Source organism: Adiantum capillus-veneris, chromosome 4 (assembly GCF_014529385.1).
Source record: "Adiantum capillus-veneris isolate H3 chromosome 4, ASM1452938v2, whole genome shotgun sequence".
Lineage (NCBI taxonomy): Eukaryota > Viridiplantae > Streptophyta > Polypodiopsida > Polypodiales > Pteridaceae > Adiantum > Adiantum capillus-veneris.
This window is the reverse complement of record NC_140934.1, coordinates 176,802,172-176,822,650: the sequence shown is the minus strand read 5'-3', so window position 1 is coordinate 176,822,650 and position 20,479 is coordinate 176,802,172.

Genomic DNA, 20,479 nt, shown 5'->3' with positions numbered 1-20,479 from the left:
TTGGGTGATGCCCATGCGCGTTGAACTCAATCCACGTAAACTATGCGTGCATGCTGTACCAATATGCTGCATGTGCTTGATGCTCTAAGAAGTGTCAATTGATTAATATAGAAATAAGTGGGCAGGCATTGTGTGTAATCTACACCCGCCCTCTCTGATTGCAGCTAGTGGACATTGTGCCTAATCTGTCACATGATGATCAAACATGTAAATAATTATATTTTTTCGCCTCAGTTGCAACAAAACAATGTAGGCCATCTGAATAGGTTGGAGCGTAAGAAGCAGTAGGCACAAATTCAACCCCAATTATCTGGCCAATGCTTTTCTTTCTATCCGCGGTCTGCCAAGGTTGGGTGAGGGGTCTAGATCACCTCACTGCACCTAGAGTCGAGCGTAGGAGTTAATCAATCAGCTTTTGCCATGTCATGTGCTCACACAACCAGGCGGACGTGTGTGAAGTAAAATTTTGGAACCTGCTCGTTACAAGGAGGTAGATTGGACCAAGAATATCTTGCCTCACTAGCATGCGAGCAGCTCCTTTATACTAACTAGATTCTCTTCCACATCATTTACAAAATCATAAATGGTATCTTTGTCCTTTTGATCTTAGGATAGGTTGGTTACAAAGAGGTTCACACTAGGGCTTGTTCGGCCAAACACTCCACACACCACAACTCCTCCCTTGAGGAGAAAAAGATGCACATATTTTTACAAATTTTGGAAGGAAAAGAAATTCGACATGAATGGATCAACTCCAACGCTTCATCGAGGGGGAGTGATCATACAAGTGCTTAAGGATTGGGAGCTTGAATTGATGGAAACTTGATTCGACAAGAAGGGGCATAGAAAACATCTTGACATAGGTTGTTGGAATGAGCTGGATTGCTTGACAACTATTCCACAGTTAGGCTCAGAGTAATGGAATAGGTACAAATGACCAGATAAGAGACTCAAACTTCGGATGACCAAATAACAAACTCGGACTTCAGATAAATGATTGGACTGAAATGAAATAGACAATTCAAATTATGAGACAATAGATGCAGGTAGCTCCAAAAATAGTTTAGACTCCGATTTCGATTGAAAGTACAATTGGGCACAAGTAGTTCAAACCTACAATCAAAATCTAGATTACAAAGTATAGGTGATACAACTGATCAGCATTGACTGCTGATAAACTCTCCTACGCTTTAGAGTTACAAAATATAAGAGTTAAGATCTCAAGAAATGAAGAGACTAAAATACGATTAATGTGCCCTATTTATAGGTATCGACACTAGGTTCTTACTACATTGTATAATTGTGTAGTATAGAATTGCTCTTTTATGCCTCCATGTGGCATCCGCCTGCTGGTTGTAGCTTTGGAAAACCTCAAAATGGAGTCTCTGAAGAGGATCACTGTTTGGCGTCTCTCTATTAAAAGTAGATAATAGACTATTTCCACTTTTTTGAATGGGACCTATCAATTGGTGAGAGCAAATGGGAAGCTTCTTAAGCACAGAGTGAATGGGGTGCGGCTCAAGCCATACTTTGACAAAGGCTTGGTGCCTGATGTGCATCAGATAGTAGCTAAGGGGGGTGGGCAACCCACCTAAAACATGAAGTGCATGGAGGATGAAGTTTTTGTACATACCTTGTACATACGGTTATGGTTTTCAAGTGTGTTTGGTTATTAGTTCGGTGTGACAGTTCTTAAGTTCTATACATATGCTTGTGGTTGAACATGAATGTTCAGCAATGGGGCTGGGCAATGATGGTGCAACCAAAGTTGATCGGAGCTATGAAGTGTGCTATGCAGTGCTAAGGCTGCAGACAGGTGCAGGTTGGAAGGTAAAAGCATGTACAAAAGCCCTGGGCAAGTAAAGGGCAGCGGGAATGTATGCTTGATGCGGCTCTTTACACCAAGAAGATGCTAGGATGGGCCAATTGGGGATGGCAAGTTTAGGTATCTAAAGTGCAGGGAATGTGTTCTGGAATGTAGTGTTCGAGATGCTCTAGAAGCTGGTCTAAATGGCTCCTCAAACAGAGCTACGGTGTGAAAGTTATAGGTGTCCAAAGATGGAATGCATGGTAGATTCCCGATGAGCAGGGCGAGTGGGGACAAGTGGTCAGGGCTGGTGAGAGTAGGTAAGGTTGAAGTGCTCGTGTTGTGCAGCATGCATAACATTTTGGATTCTCAATTAGAGCTCAAACGGGCAAGATATGGCTAGTCGAAAGTTTGCGGAGGGCCAGTTATGGGCCAAGTAGACGGCATTGGAGGTGTGTCATCTGGAAATTTTCAAGCCTCACTAGAGTTTGCAAAGGTAGTGCACATCACACAGGAGTCAATGGCTTCTCAATCGGAATCCCAAGCGGCAAGCTATGCCAAGTTGAAGTTTGGAGCATCAGCTCAGCAGAAGCATTAGGAACATAAGTTTTGCCACTCACAGCAGAACCATAAGAAGTGGTTGTATTGTTGTTACCACCCTTTCTTTGAGAAGCAATAAACGCCTATTCAACTGCACGCTGCCTAGTCTTGTTTTTTCTGGAAAGTGACTCTTGCAATAGCAATGTGCATAATGCATCAAACTTGACGACTTCAGGATTTCTTTCGGTCGTAAGTCTCCAAGTACTAGCAAAAGTCTGGTAAGAATTTGGTAAGGCATCAAGAACAATCTACACAAGGGAACTGTCTGAAATGACTTCACCTGCAGAAATAAGTTGCTCATTGATATCCTTGACACCAGTAAGGAAAGTTTCCATATCATCTTCCTCATGCATAATCTTCGATTCCAGCTCTTTACACAGCAAAGCAATTTTAGCCTCATTGCAGCTTGCATAAAGACCTGCTAGAATATCCCAAGCCTGTTTGCAGATTTTGTTGAGGAATGTGAGGAATAATGGTGCACTTCACAGACAACGCAATCAACGTATGAGCCTGCGCATCCTTTACATCCCAATGAGCTTGTTCTGCCGTAGGCAAAACAACTCTAATAGCAGCAATCCTTGCAGCAAGACCTGCAACATCCTCAACATCGCCTACATCCTCAGAACCAGGACGTACATCAATGCCCTGCACAATATTCCAGATGGCCTTTGATCCACAAGAACATGTTGCATCATGTAAGCCCACATAGGGTAATTGTCCCCATCCAATCTGTCCTTAGCAACAAACATATTGAACACATCTGTGTTGTTGTCAGCCATGGAAAATGCCTGCACCTAATGTGAAAACTGCACGAAATGAGGAGAAACTGAGTGAGACCAGCACGTGCTATATAGTACAACTCGCAGCAGACTATATGGGATATGTTATGTAGTAATTTGTGCTGACAAAAATTTTGCACAAAATTAAGAAATTGCCTATGCATACCTGGCTGTAGTGGAAACGGAGGTCGAAATGAGCTTGAATCAAAAATCTGAGTAGATGAAGCTCTATGATTGCCAAAGCTCATAGAAATTGGAGAAAGTGAGCAGAGGCGTGTGTTGGAGCTACTGGAAACTAAGCCTAGGAGGATGCAACCTGCTCTGATACCAATTGTTAGAATTAGGGTTGCAGGAAAACACACATAGCTTGGAGAAGACGAAGGAAGCTCAAGGCACACAACAGAGAGTGTATTACTTGATGTGCAATGGAAAAATAGATAGGCCTAGAGTGATGGGCGTATATACAATGCACGTGGGAAAAAACCTCCTAAAGAGGGAAAAAATGCCCCGATGGTCCTAGTGTGTTCACACACGTCACTACCACATGTATTTGGTAACATGATCTCAACTTGACAAGCTATAGAGATTGCCTCCGTGCGCCTATCGTGTCATTTGTGTCCTCGATTGACATTATGTTGATCTAGGTAGTGTTGCATGCACTTTATAGGTGGTGTGATTCGCTCTCGCAACATTGGCACCGTTGCCGAGGACACAAGAACTTGATCAGGTAATCCTACTAACACTCGTGTGATGGTTGTTTGCTTTAGTTTCAATTAAAGAGAGCATTTTTCTTAAGTGGACCTGAAAGAGGATATTTCGAGATCAAGTGAACAACCAGGAAGGGTGTGTCTTGCGGAGGGTCTGCGTCTAGATGGATTTAGTTAGGATTTGTAGTACTAGTTGTAGATTAGAGTAGTTGTTGGTGGTCGAGTGATTTGTGAGGTGATAAAAGCGTTTGCTAGTTCGTGTGTGGCAATGAAGTGATCTGATTATGATCTAGAGCTATTTATCACTAATTTATTTGTTGAAGTGCTTGTTTACATTTAGAATCACGAAAAAGTTTGATTTTGAGGGTAAAAATGCAATAAAGAGGTTTCTGTTGACATTTTTTCATGGAATGATTGATGTTGTGCATATAAGAGGACGTTTGCAAGAGTTCTTAGTAGAAATACTGAAATTTTGCAAACTTGGACATCATACGTGTACGATGTCTCAAGAGGCATCTGGAGACCAAATTTGACAAATATGACTATACCAGAGTGTTCAAAAGGGGTGTTTTACCCTTGAGACTTGGGCTTTGACCTATCCTTGGTACCCAAAAGAGAAAAGTCGGAGTGTCGAAAATGGAAAAATAGAGAACTTGTGATTCTAAGCATATCTTTGCATGAAAGTTGGTAAAAGTGGTGCTGAAGACTTATGGACGATTGTGAATGAATTTTGGACAAAAATCCATCAGCAGACATCATACGCATATGATCTCTGAAGGGTAATTCTAGCAATAAAATTGACTTTTTGACTTTACACCCCTATTTTGCATGATGTGTGGAGCACATACACCAAATTTCATTTCATTTGTGCATATAGATTTGAGAATTGAGGAGAATTTACTCTTTCGGGGGATTTTCTTGTCAAAAAGTGGTGAATTTGTGCAATTTTGATTTCCAAAATTTTTTGTGAGCACATGTGCATGTTATACATACCAAGGAGCACCTGGGGTAGAAACAGAAGTCCATTTTGACTAGATAGACATCATACGCGTATGATGTCCTAGAGGCCAAATTTGAGATTAAAAGATACATGTGAGTGCACCCTTGCAATCTAGAGTAGTTAAAGCAAATAGGAAAAATTCCATTGAATTTGAAGCATTTTTGGGCTTGAAAAGGCCACAAGACGGATCTAGGAAAAGTGAATGCTTTAGTTGATCATATCTATCACAAAAATTGTTGGAATTGAATTTTGAAAGCTACTGTGAGTTGCTTGTGAGGTGGGAGACCTCGGGAGTGAGTTTCACTTCAATTTGACCAGCTAGACATCATACGCATATGATGTCTAAAAGGCAATTTTAGGAACCAAAGCCGACATCAGAGCTTACCGGGGTGCTAAGGACCACAAAACAAGCTTAGAAACCAAATTTCATTCAATTTGGAGCACTTAAACATCACACGCGTATGATGTCTCAAGTCAAGATCTAAAAGTCCAATTGCACTTTTGACCACAAAGGAGCTTTGGAAATGATGATTTAATCTTGTTTGTAAAATTTCATCTCATTTGGATACATATCTTTGAATTTAAGAAGATTTTTGCAATTCCAAGAAGGTAAAAGTCCAAAACAGTGATTTTGTGTATTTTTTACATCCACTTTTTTTTCTGAGCACATATTCTTGTTGTATATATCAAGGAACACCTTGGATAGAAATAGAAGTGAAATCTGAGCCAAAAGACATCATACGTGTATGAAGACTTTTAGACCAGATCTGGGTCAAATCAGACATCTGAGTATACTCTAGTGTCTTAAAGCATAAAAGAAGTTCCTAGCCAAAATTTCATTGTATTTGGAACAAATTTGGGCTAAAAAGTGCCAAAAGACGGAAATTGGGCAAGGTTCATGCTTGTATTGACCATAACTTGCACAGAATGTGTTGAAATTGAATTCTGAAAGCTGCTGAGAGTTGCTAGAGTGATAAAGAGTCTTTGAAGTAAAAGTCGCTTCTTTTTGCCACAAAAGACATCATACGTGTATGATGTCTCAAGCCCCAATTTAGATGCCAAAACTTACATATGAGCTTACAGAAGTGTTTGCCATCCTAAAAAGGTCTAGAGACCAAGTTTCACTCAATTTTGATCACTTTTGGCTTAGTTAACCTCCCAAGGAAGTTGCAAGCAACCAAACAAAAAAAGGAGTGATAGACTTGACCAAAAGTGTCAGAATCACAAACTAAGACTTGGAGTGGTTAGAGTACATCAAGGAGAGTCTACAGTTAAAGTTTGGAACAATTCTGATCTAGGAGACATCATATGCGTATGAAGACTCCAGACACAGGTTGAGACTAGACAGGAACTTTGACTAGTCAAAGGACTTCCTTTTGACCTTAGAATCCCAAATATCATTCCAAAACCAAATTTGGGTACCTATAAGTGGACCAAAGCATGCATCCAGTGTTAACACTCTAAAATCACCAAAGTTGACCTACAGGAAGATGGAATGCGATAGAAGACTAATTTGGCCATAACTTGAGCTCCCGATATCAGATTCAGAAACTTTTTTTTTTATCAAAACAAAGCTCAAGAGTAGCTCTACAATATTTAGTGCAACCTTTGAACAACATTTAAAAACCCTTGGGTCATTCATTGTTGATTGTTTAAGGCCTCAAAATGCATCCGGAAGTTGGGAGTGTCTAAAAGTGACAATTTGAGAGAATTGTGAGGAAACAATCGTGGTTTTGGACATAGTTTCGACTTTTTCCTAACCAAGCACTTGAACACATTGGAATAAGATTTTTTACATCAAGCTAGAGTTGTTAAGCCTATAAATCATGTCTACTTCATATTCAAACTAAACTTATACAAGCTTCGGGATCCCAGCAATAGAGGAGCATCCACCCATAATGGATCTTCCAAACTTGCAATTGATAAAGACCAATTTCTTTGAGAGAGTTTGGATGACATATCATGAGAGTGAAGGATTGTATAGATACATTGACTCTTGGATTCCCTCCTAGAACGATAACAAGAGATGAAATGATCATAGAGATGGTAGACATGCCTCCTCAAGTGAATCTCCCTAATGAACCAATGTCCAATAGAATGACCAATCCCTTCAAAGAAGAACCTAGGCATAGTAGAAGGCATGAAATGAGAAAAGGATTGGAAGAGTTTATGGTTAGACTTGTAGACAATCAGTAAGTTCGACCGTCCAAAGTCCAAAAATGGGTAAACAAAAAATACTCCGGAGGTAAATATTCGAGAGATCACATAGAGGCTTTTAGAAGAGTAATTAAAGCAGAAGAAGTTTTGAATTTTGTGACACAGTTTACAGGATTTGGACTCACTCTAGAAGATGACGTGGCTACATGGTTCGACTCAGTGGAAAGACAGGATTTTGAGACTCTAGACGAGCTACTTGAAGAATTCATCGAAGAATTCTCGCAGAAAGGCATAGCTCACAATACGATCTTGCAAATTCATAGATTCAAGCAGAAAGAGGGAGAATCAATGCGCAAAGCAGCATTACGGCTCAAGAGATATGTCAAATTCTATCCAAGAGCAGAACGACCTATGCAAGCACAATTGATGCTGATCTTTATCAAGGGAATGAGACATGCATATCTTCAGAAGGATCTGCATATTGTAAGGAGATTGATGCTAAATGAATTGATCAAAGAAGCTATTTATCTGGTGGATAGTTGTGAGAAATATAAAGAAAAGGAATGTAAGAGTCAAGAGGACGACACATCCTCTCAGCACAGCGATTCACAGATGACTGAGTCCATTGCAAAACCAGTGGCACCTATCAATCCGAAAAAGTTTATCGACGACATAGTCAAGAGATTAACCTCTTGTAAGATCTGAATTGGGGAGCCTATGTGGTGCAAAATTGAGGGGAAATGGACAAACCATATGAGGGAAGAGTGCTACTATAGCATGGAATATGCTAGGGAGAGGTATGTAGAACCTATTCCAGTAGTACCTACTCCACCCAGATACGTTACGGGGAATGCTCCAGGACCAGTACGAGTTTTAAGGCCATAGACTATCTTAGGACAACAACCTCCGCTGCCAGGTCCTAGAATGCCTATAGACATGAGATCCCCATGAGATACACACTGATGATGGAAACATCTATAAACAAGCGATAGTACCAACTACAATGTATTATAACAACCAAAGTGGGTACTGCACTTCAAAGTGACAGAAGATGAGAGAAACACATGGAGTGGTGAAGCTGATACAACCTCCACCTCTTGCGTTTAGACCTGAAGAAAGAAGGTATGAGATGGACAAACGACATTGCAGTTCACTGTGAATAGCGGCTTAGCTAGGTCAAAGTGTGTTTATAGCCAAGAGGAAATTCAAGAAGAAGCTCCTCAACCAGAGTCAGATTGTTATAAATGCTGTGACAACCAGTTGGTCAAACAATGTCCTCAGACGGAGATCACTCAATTAAATGCCTACTCTCTTGACTGCGGCATCATTCACTTGATCCCCAACTATCTTAAAAACCCAAATCAAATCAGAAATATCACAACAAATGTCTTTGGGATCATTTAGCTACCCAGTAGCTCAAAAAACAAAAATGTCGTACAAGTTCAAGCAGTTACGAGAGTGCAAGCTCAAAAGGAATCTGATGATAATCCAGAGACAGAGAAAATGGAAAATGATGTAAGTCCAAAGATGGGTGAACCAAAGACCGATGCACCTAGTCAAAAGACCAAGAGCAAGCAGAATAGCTGAAAAGCTAAAAAGGCTAGGATGAATGCACATAGGGAACAAGAGCAGAAATACCTAGCCGAGTATCTTACCCAAGCTAAAGAGAAGATAAGCCAACATGAGGAAAGGGTTGCACCTCCTCTTACACGGATGTCTCAACCTCCAGAAGAACCACCAACAAAAAGTGAGCGTAGAAGTGCTAATTGAGGAGGATCAATTTTGGTAGAAAAAGTCAACGAACCTTTAGACACCCTCCTAAAAGCCTATGATGCATGGCTCAAAAACAACCAAACCCAAAAACAGAGGTGATTGACATATCCATATGTGGAACTAGGCAAGCAAAGGCTTGAAATGTGCCAAAAAATGATTCAAACAACCCAAGATTTACTAGAATCAACAGCTGGAAAACCTGAGGATGTGATCCTTTTCCCACCTACACCAATAATCCCACCAAACCAGGAACAAATAGAGCCAGATCCTAGTCACGATCACAGACCAAAGTTCAAAGACCCAACATTAGAACCAAGGAGAGTGCTGATTACCACAGATAGCTCTTCTAAGGCATTTCACCTAGCTATACTTGAGGGTTGTAAAGAAATAGATGGTCTTGACAAATTGTGAAAACAATTCAGAGAGGTGAATGAAGCCAGTGAGCTAAGCAGATGAGGAAACCAGACTGAGGAGTGTCTCTTCCACCAATAGAGGAAATGGAGATTGGATCTCAAATGAATCTAGAAATGCAATTATATTGGGGAGACAAAGGATTTGTACAGTCTATGGACAACCAACCCCATTTTCTAAGAGCACTACCGTCCTATACGGGAGAGCACAAGACCAAGTCAAATGTTATTGCAGTCCCATCACAGAGACTGTCTTCCAAAAAGGTCATCGATTCAAAAGGGTTAATAGATATTCTATCCACCCCAGTCACCTGTATAATAACGTTAGCCGAGTTGCTTAGAATAAGACAAAAAATGTGGACTACTGTGGAAAAATTCTTAGAGAAATTTGGCGTAAAAAACCCAATGATTCAACTTGAGGAAGGGATCAAAGAGCTTGAAATGCCTTAGCTAAACAATAAGCCAGTGCCATTAAACAAGATAGGCAAGTATTGTGAAGGTGAGGATGGAAACACAACCATCTTTGTGGAGTTCCAAAGTGTCACCACCATGGCAATCCTTGATAATGGAGTCGTTGTTGCCATCGCAACAAAAGAGATCTAGAAACAATGGGGAAAATCAGCAGTGAGGGCTACCAGGATGAAACTGCAGCTTGCAAACAGACACATGGAAAAGCCCCTAGGACTACCAGGAAAATTATTTGTTACTTCTTGTGGCATTGAGTATGAGCATACCTTTGCTATTGTTATTTTGGCAAGAAGAAAAAATATGACAAAATATTGGGAAGACCATTCATGTGACAATTGAAAATGGTCCAAAATTGGGGTTATGACCATATCTACATTAGACATATGGAAACCATGACAAGGATAAACTTGAAAGACCATAGCTACAGGGATGTGAACCGAACCCCTGTGGAGGAGTTTGATTCCGCTACGATAGCTGGATCAAAACTTCCGTCATGGTTGGGTAAGCCTAAAGAACTGTGGATGTGTGGAGCCTCTCAATGTGGTAGCTTGAAACGAGAGGAGTGTATTTTAGAAAGGGAGATTGCAGATAAGGATTATATCCTAGAACCATTTCTTGAAGAAGAATTAGAGCCACTAGAATGGGAACACATCTTTGCTACTCTAGATGTGTCTGATATTCAAGACATTTCAACAAGGAAGTTTGTGTTAAAGATGGCTTTGATGTCGTTCCTTATTTTGCAGTGAGTGTGATCCAGGAAAACAAAGAGAACCAAGCGTCAACAAGTTCCCGAGATGAAGAGAAAACAAAGGAATGTTGCAAATCAAAAGATGAAGAAGAAGAGGAGTTCTATGACTCCGTAGAACACTTGGAGCTTCAAGAGGATGCACACAACGGAAATACAGACAACCTAGAAGGTGACATGAACAAAACCTCAACTAATGCATGGTTTTATGATTATCCATATCAAAGGTCCAAGAATCGATATCACCACTGTAAGAATAAAGTGGTTCAAAAAAGGATTTCAAAATCCTCGATGGTGACGCAACCACAACAAGCATCCTCATACGTGGCTCCTATACATTAGAAAAGACTTAGCCAAGAAGAAGACGGTAATGGCAACAAGCTAACATCGTGCTGATAAATTGTCTAGAAAAGTCCTTCCGGAAACTGCAATCCAAGAGCAAACAAACATTAACTGTCCATAACAAGCCAAACCACCAAAGGAAAGCATCGAATATCAACCTTGTTGAGGATAGTAACAACAATGATGATTCTTATGACATCCCCTACCAGGAAATTAGGTCATCACTATCACTAGCAGCTTTTGCAACAACCATGGAAGGCCAAAAGAAAAGAACAACAAGTCAGAGCTAAAAAGTTTGACAAATCTGGATATTAAAGAGCCAATTCGGTCAAAAGCAGGTATGGATCAAGAAGATGAAGTTCTCTAATGAAAAATCACAAGATCCAACACCAAAAAGAAAACAATCAAAGTATACAAGAATGGCTAACAAAATCACAAAGTCGCAAGCTTTCACAACTCAGATTGGATTCCAAAGAAGTTGATTCAAGCACAAAGAGGTCAAGAGTTTACTTGGATTTCAAAACAATTAAAATATCAACTCCCAAAGTCTGAATTCCATCCCCAACCAAGCGTACAAGGGCTGAAGCAAAGACCACTACTGACTCACACAAAGACAAAGTGGATCCCAAAGAAGTCTCTTCAAACACATACGAAGTAGGGACAAGTATGGGTTCCCAAATGAGCATCATCAAAGAAACAACCACCAATCACAAAGAAATGGGTCCCAAAGGAAACCAACACTTGATCCCCCTTTTGGAGAATTCCTTTGCAAAGTTGTGCAAGAGTTATTCTATGTGTGGAAAATCATATTTGTTCAGTGATTGAAACCACAACAAAGTCGTTCCTTCCAATGTCAACCCAAATTTTTCGTATTAAGTGTGGAAATACTCCACCTGCTCAGCTCTCAAAACTTGTTTGAAGAGTGAAACATGAGCATATGGATCCCTTGACCCATTGTACTTTGTCTTGATACATTTGGCCACTTTATATGGTCTCTTTATGATGTTTCAATCACCAACCTAAAAAATTTGGGGTCTCTTGCAAAGACGATGTCAGGCATTTTTTGGATGAAGATAAAGTCCCTAATCCATGCTAAAAAGCTTGCTCACTAGCCCTGATCACAAATATATGTACATAATGCTTTGAGTTTTCAGAGTGCTCTTGTAAACTTTATGTATAAAGGCTTGGTTCTGCTTAGTCACTTGCAAGAGTTTTGGGTTGATCAAACTTCTAAAAGGTGGTTTTCAATGAGTATTTTCAGTCGTGCTTGATAGCCGGTGAATCGAACTCATACATCATGAGTTACATGCATTGGAAGTGGGTGGTTCCTTACTTAGAAAGTGGGTGCGGTTGCATGAGAGAAAAGGCAAGTGGGCTGATTTGATAGATTTAATTAGAAAAGGTGTGGACGAGGATTTTTGAAAATAGCCGAAGTGATAAACTCCAAGCCGGGCTGTACAGTGTTGCATTCGGTGCTCGGAGTCACCTGCCACGCCTCCTCCAAGGTTGCTCGGTGTGGGGAGCAAAACAAAAAATTTATAGGCCTAAGTGGGGAGGTGGGAGGATGGTGCCAAGTGGCAATGGAGTAATCCCACATGGGGGGGAGCAAGTGGAAATTGGAGGGTATAAGGGGGGGAGTGGGTACCCCCTAAGGTTGTATCAAAGGGGCAAACAGAGCTTCCTTGTCTTGCTAATGGGGGCTCGTGGGTGTTGGGAGAGAGAGAGAGAGAGGGCGCCCTTTTTCAGTTCATACCTGCTGTCCAAGCGCCTGGGGTCCTTTTTGGTCCACTGGACACCTCGGCCCTTCCCCACTTTCCTTGGTCAAAAAGTGGTCGACATGCCATTTTCTACCTAAATTAAGCCAAAAATGGACCAATTAAAAGGTGACCAAAAAGAGAGCCATGTCGGCTAAGAGCGCAGAGAAAATTCCTTGGGATAAGAGCCAAAAAACCCCCCTTTTTAATAGCTGCAATTCCTTGCACACCCTTTTTGCTAACAGAGACTAGCTTTTTTGGAGCTTTTGAGAGACACCCCAACTTCGTAAGCTTGTAACTCTCTCATCTGTTGTCAAAATCAAGCATATGGATACTCTATGGAGGTCTACATGACACGAGATTCATATTTATGGTCTTGGTTTTTAATAATTTTAATCATGGTTTGGGTTAGGGCTGTTTCCCGCCCAACTTTACAGGTGTTTGACATAGGTGTTTTTCACAGTTCTATGGTGTTTCCTTCCGACGGTGTGGTGTGTGTGCAAGGCATAGAGGTTCTCGTTTTCCTTCTTGTTTACATGCTAAAATTGTTTTTGTGCCCCCACGGAGGAGCAAGTGATCCTATGCTCCAATTCCTGTGAAATATGTCTATTCTGCAGGCAGTGAATGTAAAAGGGATGTGGGTCCTTATGGACAACCACCTATGTATGTGCAAATTGTGGACATCACTTGAGGCAGTCATATAATTGGATTGCAACCTTTGGAGGGTTGTGAGGTTTTATGAAGCCAAGCACTTGGGGCCGGGTTACTCAGTGTGAGGTGGATTAGGTACTAGAGCCATCGACATCCCTTGACCTATCGACGTCACATGTAAGTGTTTTTGTGGCAATCAAACATGGCAGACGAGTTTCCACAACTTCATGGATTGCCTAATGAAAATGCACAGACGTTTATTGAAAAGTTGGAAGTCAATTGCTTACTTCTAATATACTAAACCAAGCTATATTGTTGCGACCACTGCAATATAGTTTACAGGATGAGGCTAAAGTTTGGTTACACAATTTTGAGGAGTTGATGCATGCACAAAATCCAGGGGTAGTTTTGGACTACAATCGTGTGAAGCAAGCTTTCCTGGCACAATACCGATCCATCGAAGTACCTGATGAAGTTTGGCATGAAATTTTGGGGTACACTCAGAGGGCTAATCAAAGTGTTGATGATTTTGTTATGCAGCTTACCTGTTTATGGGATAAATGGGCCCGGGCTTGGGAAACGAGATCCCTCCATCCATGTTAAAGAAGGACTGCTTTGTGGAAAACCTAAAAGAAAGTATGAAGTTCAAAGTTGAGCTAAAAAGACCCGTCACCTTTGAGGAGGTAGTCGCCATTGCCAGAGAGAAAGAATGGAAAGCTCAAAGGCTTAATGAATACGGGAAAGTGGTCCCTGAGCAAAATAATGGTAGCCAAAAGAAGGAGAATCAGCAAAAAGCTAGAGGCCAACCTGTTCAAAGGGCTACTAATACTGAACATTTACAACGAAAGATGCAAGACATGATGACCATGATGCAAGAAGTATGACTTAGTGTTCTTGGTGGTGGAGGTGGTTGTGGTCGTGGACGTGGTAGAGGAATGGCTCAGGCATGTGGAGCTCAGCCTAATGCGAATGCTGGACATGGACAAGGCGATTTTGAGCCACAAAGAAGGTTCATCCCCACTTGCTATAATTGCGGTGAATTCGGTCATATTAGCACTTATTGTTCAAAGACAGCAAGGATGGGAGGGGATATGTTCCAACTTCCTCAGCAGATTCCTAACAGAGCTAATGATTATGCATTGGATATACGAGGAGATCAAGTTACTGGACAGGAAAATCAAGCCTCAACTTCTGGTGGTCATGTGGGTGTTTTGAGAGTCAAAAAGAAAGAAGCAGATGTGCTGCTAGTAGGCAAAAGAGAGAGGGAAGGCTATGCAGAACCAGGGCCTAGCAGAAAGAAAGGGAAAGAGAAAGAGGGTGAAGATGCGAAAGCCAAGAGAAAGATAAAACCTCGTAGACGATTTGAAGTGGTGGATTTACCATTGGGAGAAGGCCAGACAACTTACAATTGAAAGGAAGACTTGATTGGGAGGAAAGTCGATTCTACTTTCGGACAATTGATGAATATGGTGCCCAAACTTAAAAGGTAGTGGAAGGAGTTAGTGAATCCAAAAAAAGAACCGAAGCATGGAAAAGTCAGAGTGTTGTCTATGGGGGAGTTACCCGACATCTGTCCTGTGGTGAATGCTTGGCACAAAGGTGTGGGCATGGGAGAAGCCTACATTGATGGAGGTGCTCAAGTTTGTATGATCACAGAGTCATGTGTTGAGAGACTGGGTCTCATTACATGTGGAAGCTCTGGGTTTTGAATTCGACTAGCAAACCATGCCAAAGTGAAATATTTTTTTGGGAATGATCAAGAATTTGGAAGTCAAAGTCTTTAACGTGAAGGTTATAGTAGACTTTCATGTTATGCCAGTTGGTCTGGGAGCCTTTCCTCTCATTTTGGGACGACCTTGGTTGAGAGCTGTTGGTGCTGTGGAAGATTGGCGCAAGGGCACAATTAGGGTGTATGACAAGAAGGGTGAAAAGAGAGTGTTTGATATGACTACCAAACAACCTATGGCACTTGAAGATGTGACTGAGAATGAGGAGTCCGAAACTACCAGTGATGATAGTTCTAAAGACTCAGAAAGTAGTACTGCTTCGAGTTCCAGTGATGAGGGTGAAGTGTCATTCTTGTTGTTAGAGGAGGAACAGAAAGAAATTAGTGAAGTGTTGCAAATATCATGAATATAAATGCTTCAAGCCATTTAGAGCAACTTGAAGAGTTAATGCAACCTAAACAAGAGCTGCCAGTGAAGAAAGAGTTGGATTCAAAATTTTCAGGACAATGGCAAGGGGACTAGGCAATGTGGAAAGGGAATCCAGCTAGGGGAAAGGGGCTAGGAGCTTAGCCTATATAGTGGGAGGTTGGGAGGTGGATTCCAGGCACTAGTCTCCCCTAGTCGTTACACTGGTATCAGAGCCAAGTGTGCACGTATGTCGCACGCGTCAATGCAAGGAACTTGCCGATACACCGTGTGCGAGCCACAAATGGCTCCAAGCACACAAGACTAAACTAGTAAGCTCAAAGAAGGCGATGGTGTGTCACTCACCGCTCTACGCTTGCTTCATGGAGGATTCCTTGCCGCGAAGAAGAAGGAGACGCCGCTACGCCGCGCTCAACCGCTTCATCATCGTCATGCCTTCGTAATGCTCGATCGCCCACACACTCCCTCTCTCTTCCTCTCTCTCTCTCTCTCTCTCTCACACACACACACACACACACACACAAAGAGATGAAGAAGAAGAAGAAGGAGATGGAGCAAGAGCACTCTTCAATTGCACAAATGAGAGAATGAGTGGATTTTAGGTTTAGTTGACTTTTATATGAGCTCGCCCCATTCACACTTGGGCGCCCATGCTTAGCCAACTAATCCCTTGAATGTTCCAGTTAGAGTGCGCCTCTCATCGGCGATCACTCTTACCCTTTTCCTATTGGACCGACAAGCCCGGTACCTGACTCTACCAAATAAATAATACAATGTTCGTCGTAGGTTAGAACGTCCGTCGTAGGTGATAGGGTGTCTGTGAGCCATGAGGGTGACAAACATAGATGCAAAAAAGATAAGGGGCAATGCTAATGGACAAGAAACACGTGTTTGTTTGATGATCGTGCTTGATTTGAAGTGTGAATGAGAGAAACATCCCATGAAGGTCCAAATCCTAACAACAGAAACACGCTCCTGTACACACGAGGAGACACAAGAATACCTCTAGGAGGCACATAGGTGGGAAAAAGGAACTTTGCTAATCACTCAACTCTAAAACAGAAACACTCCTATTGTATTAATCCTACCTACCCACCATCACTTGAGTGATGAGGATCAAAGGTGTTTTATGACATAGGTTTCTGTTTCAGTGTACCGGAAGTGAATGTGTAGGTCTGAGTCAATGTTTTGACTTTTATTGTGCATACTCGTTTGCTAATTGCTCTTGCTCTTTATTTTTTTGTTTTTTGTGAGTATAAGGCTTTATATATACATTCCCTAAGATTGGGAGATTGAGAGGTCAAGGAGGAAGGTTGAGAGGGAAGCAAGTGAATGATAACTGTCAGCAAACACTCCCCCCTTCCTTGGGTAGATCATACCGTTTGAAATGAGCTTGTCACCCTTTGAAACCAATTGTTCCAGTTGGTAATAGGTGGAGATTTTTTCCAGTAGTTTTCTCTTACCTTAGGTGCCTCATCGAGTTGCAAGGGTGGTAAGGTACTCTCCCAGGATCGGACTTGAAGTGGTTCATCAGGTGATTCTTGAACACTGGGAAGTGTGGATTCCTTTGTAGCTTTATGGAGGTCCACTACTGTAGGTGGAGGCTGTGGAGAAGCTTTTACCTCTATGGATGCATTATATGAGGAGCTAGAAGCTTCAAGGGAATCCCTCCTTCCTGAGCTAGGTGGAACAAATCGTTCTTTCTTTGGTACCCAAACTAGCTATGGAGCAGGTGTGTAGCATTCCGTGATTTTTTTCTTTCCACAATCTTTAATTTGTTTTGGAGCTACAAGATTGGGCTCACATGGGTCAGGTGACAGGTAAGAACACAATCTACGTTTTGACACCCAAATTTGATCATTTCCTTGATAGTAGCCTTGGGCTTCCAATAGTCGTTTAGGAATCCAATGCCACGTTTTCTTACATTTTTTAGAGCGAGTGGGACATTTCTTACAAGGCTTCTCTTTTTTAGCACTAGCTATGGTTGCTAAAGAAGCTTTAGGGACCCACTTGTATGTTCTTTTTGTTATATGAGGATGAGTCTTGTCAGAAGCTATATGCATTGCTCGTAGCATATTTAAGGGTACGGGCATTTCATCCCCCTCAGGTGTTACCTAGGTCATCCCCCTGTTTCCCCAAGTATCTATGGTTGCTGCTAGGTGGACCCAATCCACATTGTCTGACTCAGTCATCCCAGGTAGTACATCCATATAAGGAGAATCTTCCCCAACATCAGTGTCCGCTTTACACGTATAAAAATACTGCAATGGGGCCGAGTGAACTGTGGTGTCAGATCTATGATCAATTATAAACATGTTTCCTAGAGGATGTGCTCGACCAGTCACAAGATCCACTCGAATGATAGAATCTTGGAATTGCAGGTAGACATGGTTTTTAGACCAGTCATGCACCATTTTTGTTTCCCTCATGAAAGGACGTCCTAAGATCATCTCCGATGCCATAGTGTGTTTGGAGAAATCCATAACAATATAGGTAATCATTATTTTATGTCCAAAGACCTTGATCTTGAGATCTTCTAGCATCCCAATAGGTTTAACAATAGACCCATTGGCCATCTTCACTACTATGGTTGTGGTTGCAAGGTGAGGTCTTCCCATAGTTTCCCAGCAATTTTTAGTCACAATGCTAACCCCAGCGCCACCATCAAGTATTCCCTTCACAGTTAATCCCTTAGTAGTGATTGGTATGGTCGCATTGGATTCATCATCCTCAAAGTATTGTCCCAACTTGTTAATAGGTATTTCTATAACAAGGTTCTCATCTAGGTTGGGTTGTGGATCTATGTATTCCTCCTCTATTGGCATCTCCCCAGCTCCATCCATCTGTGCAAATTGTGGTAGCACAAACTTCAGTTCTCCATTGAGGAAGGCTCGAAGAGCTGAGACTAGCTCAGGGTCTTTATATAGTTTGGACATGATGGTGGTTTTGAAGACATGAAATCCATCAATTTGGCAATGTTTAACGGCACCTTTTGGCCTTGAGTCCCTTGATGTGGGGAAGATGGGATCTCCATTTCTCCGATAGGATCAGGTAGTCCCTCTGTAAACATTCTTTCCATCAAGAAGTGAGTACGCCCACTTTCCCATGACTTTTAAGTCACTTTCTTCTTGGATGACACTAGGTATGTCCAAGGGTCTATGGACTTGGTGAGGTTGTTGTTGCGTAGGGAACACGGTGTCTGTAATTTGGATCTTCCTAGGTGCTGGTTCTAGATCTCTTTGGGTATCTTCTACCAAACTCCTTAATTGCTTGACTCGCTCAATCTCCTCTGTAGGGTTTGGGTAAGTTCCTATCTTCTTTTTTGATCCTGGCCATTGTGGCTCATGAAGATCTTCCTTGTTGGTTTCTATGTTAGTGGTCGTTTTGGTCTCCATGGTTTCACCTGAATCAGAATCTTCTTCAGCGTCGTTCATATATACAGGGTCATCACCAGTCCCTATGTTGGTCTTTGAACTGGGGTCTGTCTTCGCTGCTTTTTGCGATCTCTTTCTTCGTGTTTTCTTCTTTTTCTGAGATTGGGCAATTGATGCCGTGTCTCTTTCCTCAAGAATATAATTTTGTTTTTGGAGCATCGATCGTGTGAGTACGTTTACTGGTACCACGTGTGTACTTGGTGATGGCTCCTCGGTAACTTCAATCAAGTTTAATGGCGTGATCTTCGGTGCATTTGGATTATTTGGACATTGGGCAATCAAATGATCTATGCCACATCGATTACACATGAGTATCGGCATTGTAGACATGCTCTGGGATTGGAGCAGATCTCTTGAGACAGCTAATTCCAGTGTTGAAGGATTTCAGCTACTGAGAGTAGGAAGAGTTCAGACAGTAGACTAGACAGAAATCAGTGACTAGACTGAAATATGAATACTGAAATGAGAATCAGACTTAAAGACTGGAATAAAGTTCAGATTCAGATTCAGAAGACTATTGAGAAGTCAGTATCACTGGAATATATATATATCATGATTGAGATTACAGTGAATATGATTACAGAGAGAGAAAGTGTAGCCGACGATATTGCCACTGATGCTCGAGTGCAATTATAGCCCAAAGTGCTAATACAAGTGATAACAATTGCCAACCCGATATCAAAGTAATGGGCCCTATTTATATGCTTTGGGTTTACCGTAGTAATTACTTTAGTAATTACTAAGTGATTCACTGCCCATCTTTAAGAATACGTTCCCACATGGTGACGCGCCAGTCGTCTACATCCTTCCCTTCTTTCTTGAATTTTGGCAAGATTCCAAAATTTCTGAAAAATCCATTGTCTGGTTCTGATGTGGAACTGAAAAATTCATCGTCTGGTTCTGATGTTGACAATCCATCTTCAAGTTCTTGATCCACCATCTTCTCAATGTCAGACTCTGACAATCCACCAGAAGATGGTGAAGGATGCAGAGCTCTAGAAAGCTCACAGATTGCGAGAGACAGCTGAAAAGGCCAAGGTGGAGCTGTCATCTCTCCCTGCCTGCTGAGAAGAAAAGTCACCCCTGAATTCTGAGATAGAACTACCCAGTATCCTTCCATTGGACCGTCTTCCTTTTGCCCTTGCTCTTTGACCGTGTTGGTGCCTGAGAAGTTCCAGCATCAGCGTTCTCCTTCTGAATCAGTCGATAAATGGCCTCCTGCTCAAGCTGATCCTGCCGGTCTGTGGTCATCTCTACCTCATAAGGTGTGAGAGAATGATAGGTTTTGGTGTCAGGATCATAGAGTGTACGCCTTCCCTTGGTCAGTCTGGTTCTGGCCAGTTTATGACAATGCGAAGCAATATGGATCCATCCTTGTGGAAGAGGCTGATTTGTTTTGACGCGTGCTTCGAACAGAATCTCAGCCATCGCCCTGTACTGTGGTGCTAGACCTGGCTTTGCTGCAATGTCTTTCTCAGGCAGTTTGGAAGATTCGACTGTAAGCTGCAGTAACTGATTAGTAATCCTAGTCAATCCTCTGACCTGAATCTTCCACTGGCCCATACACAGCTGAATCCTCTGTACCTCTTCCTTTATTGCGTGGATGTCATTGATTTGAAGAACATCATTGAACAATGTCTGCCAAGTCTTCCATTCTACAGTTGATCGCTCATACCAATCCTGAAGCTCATCAGTTATT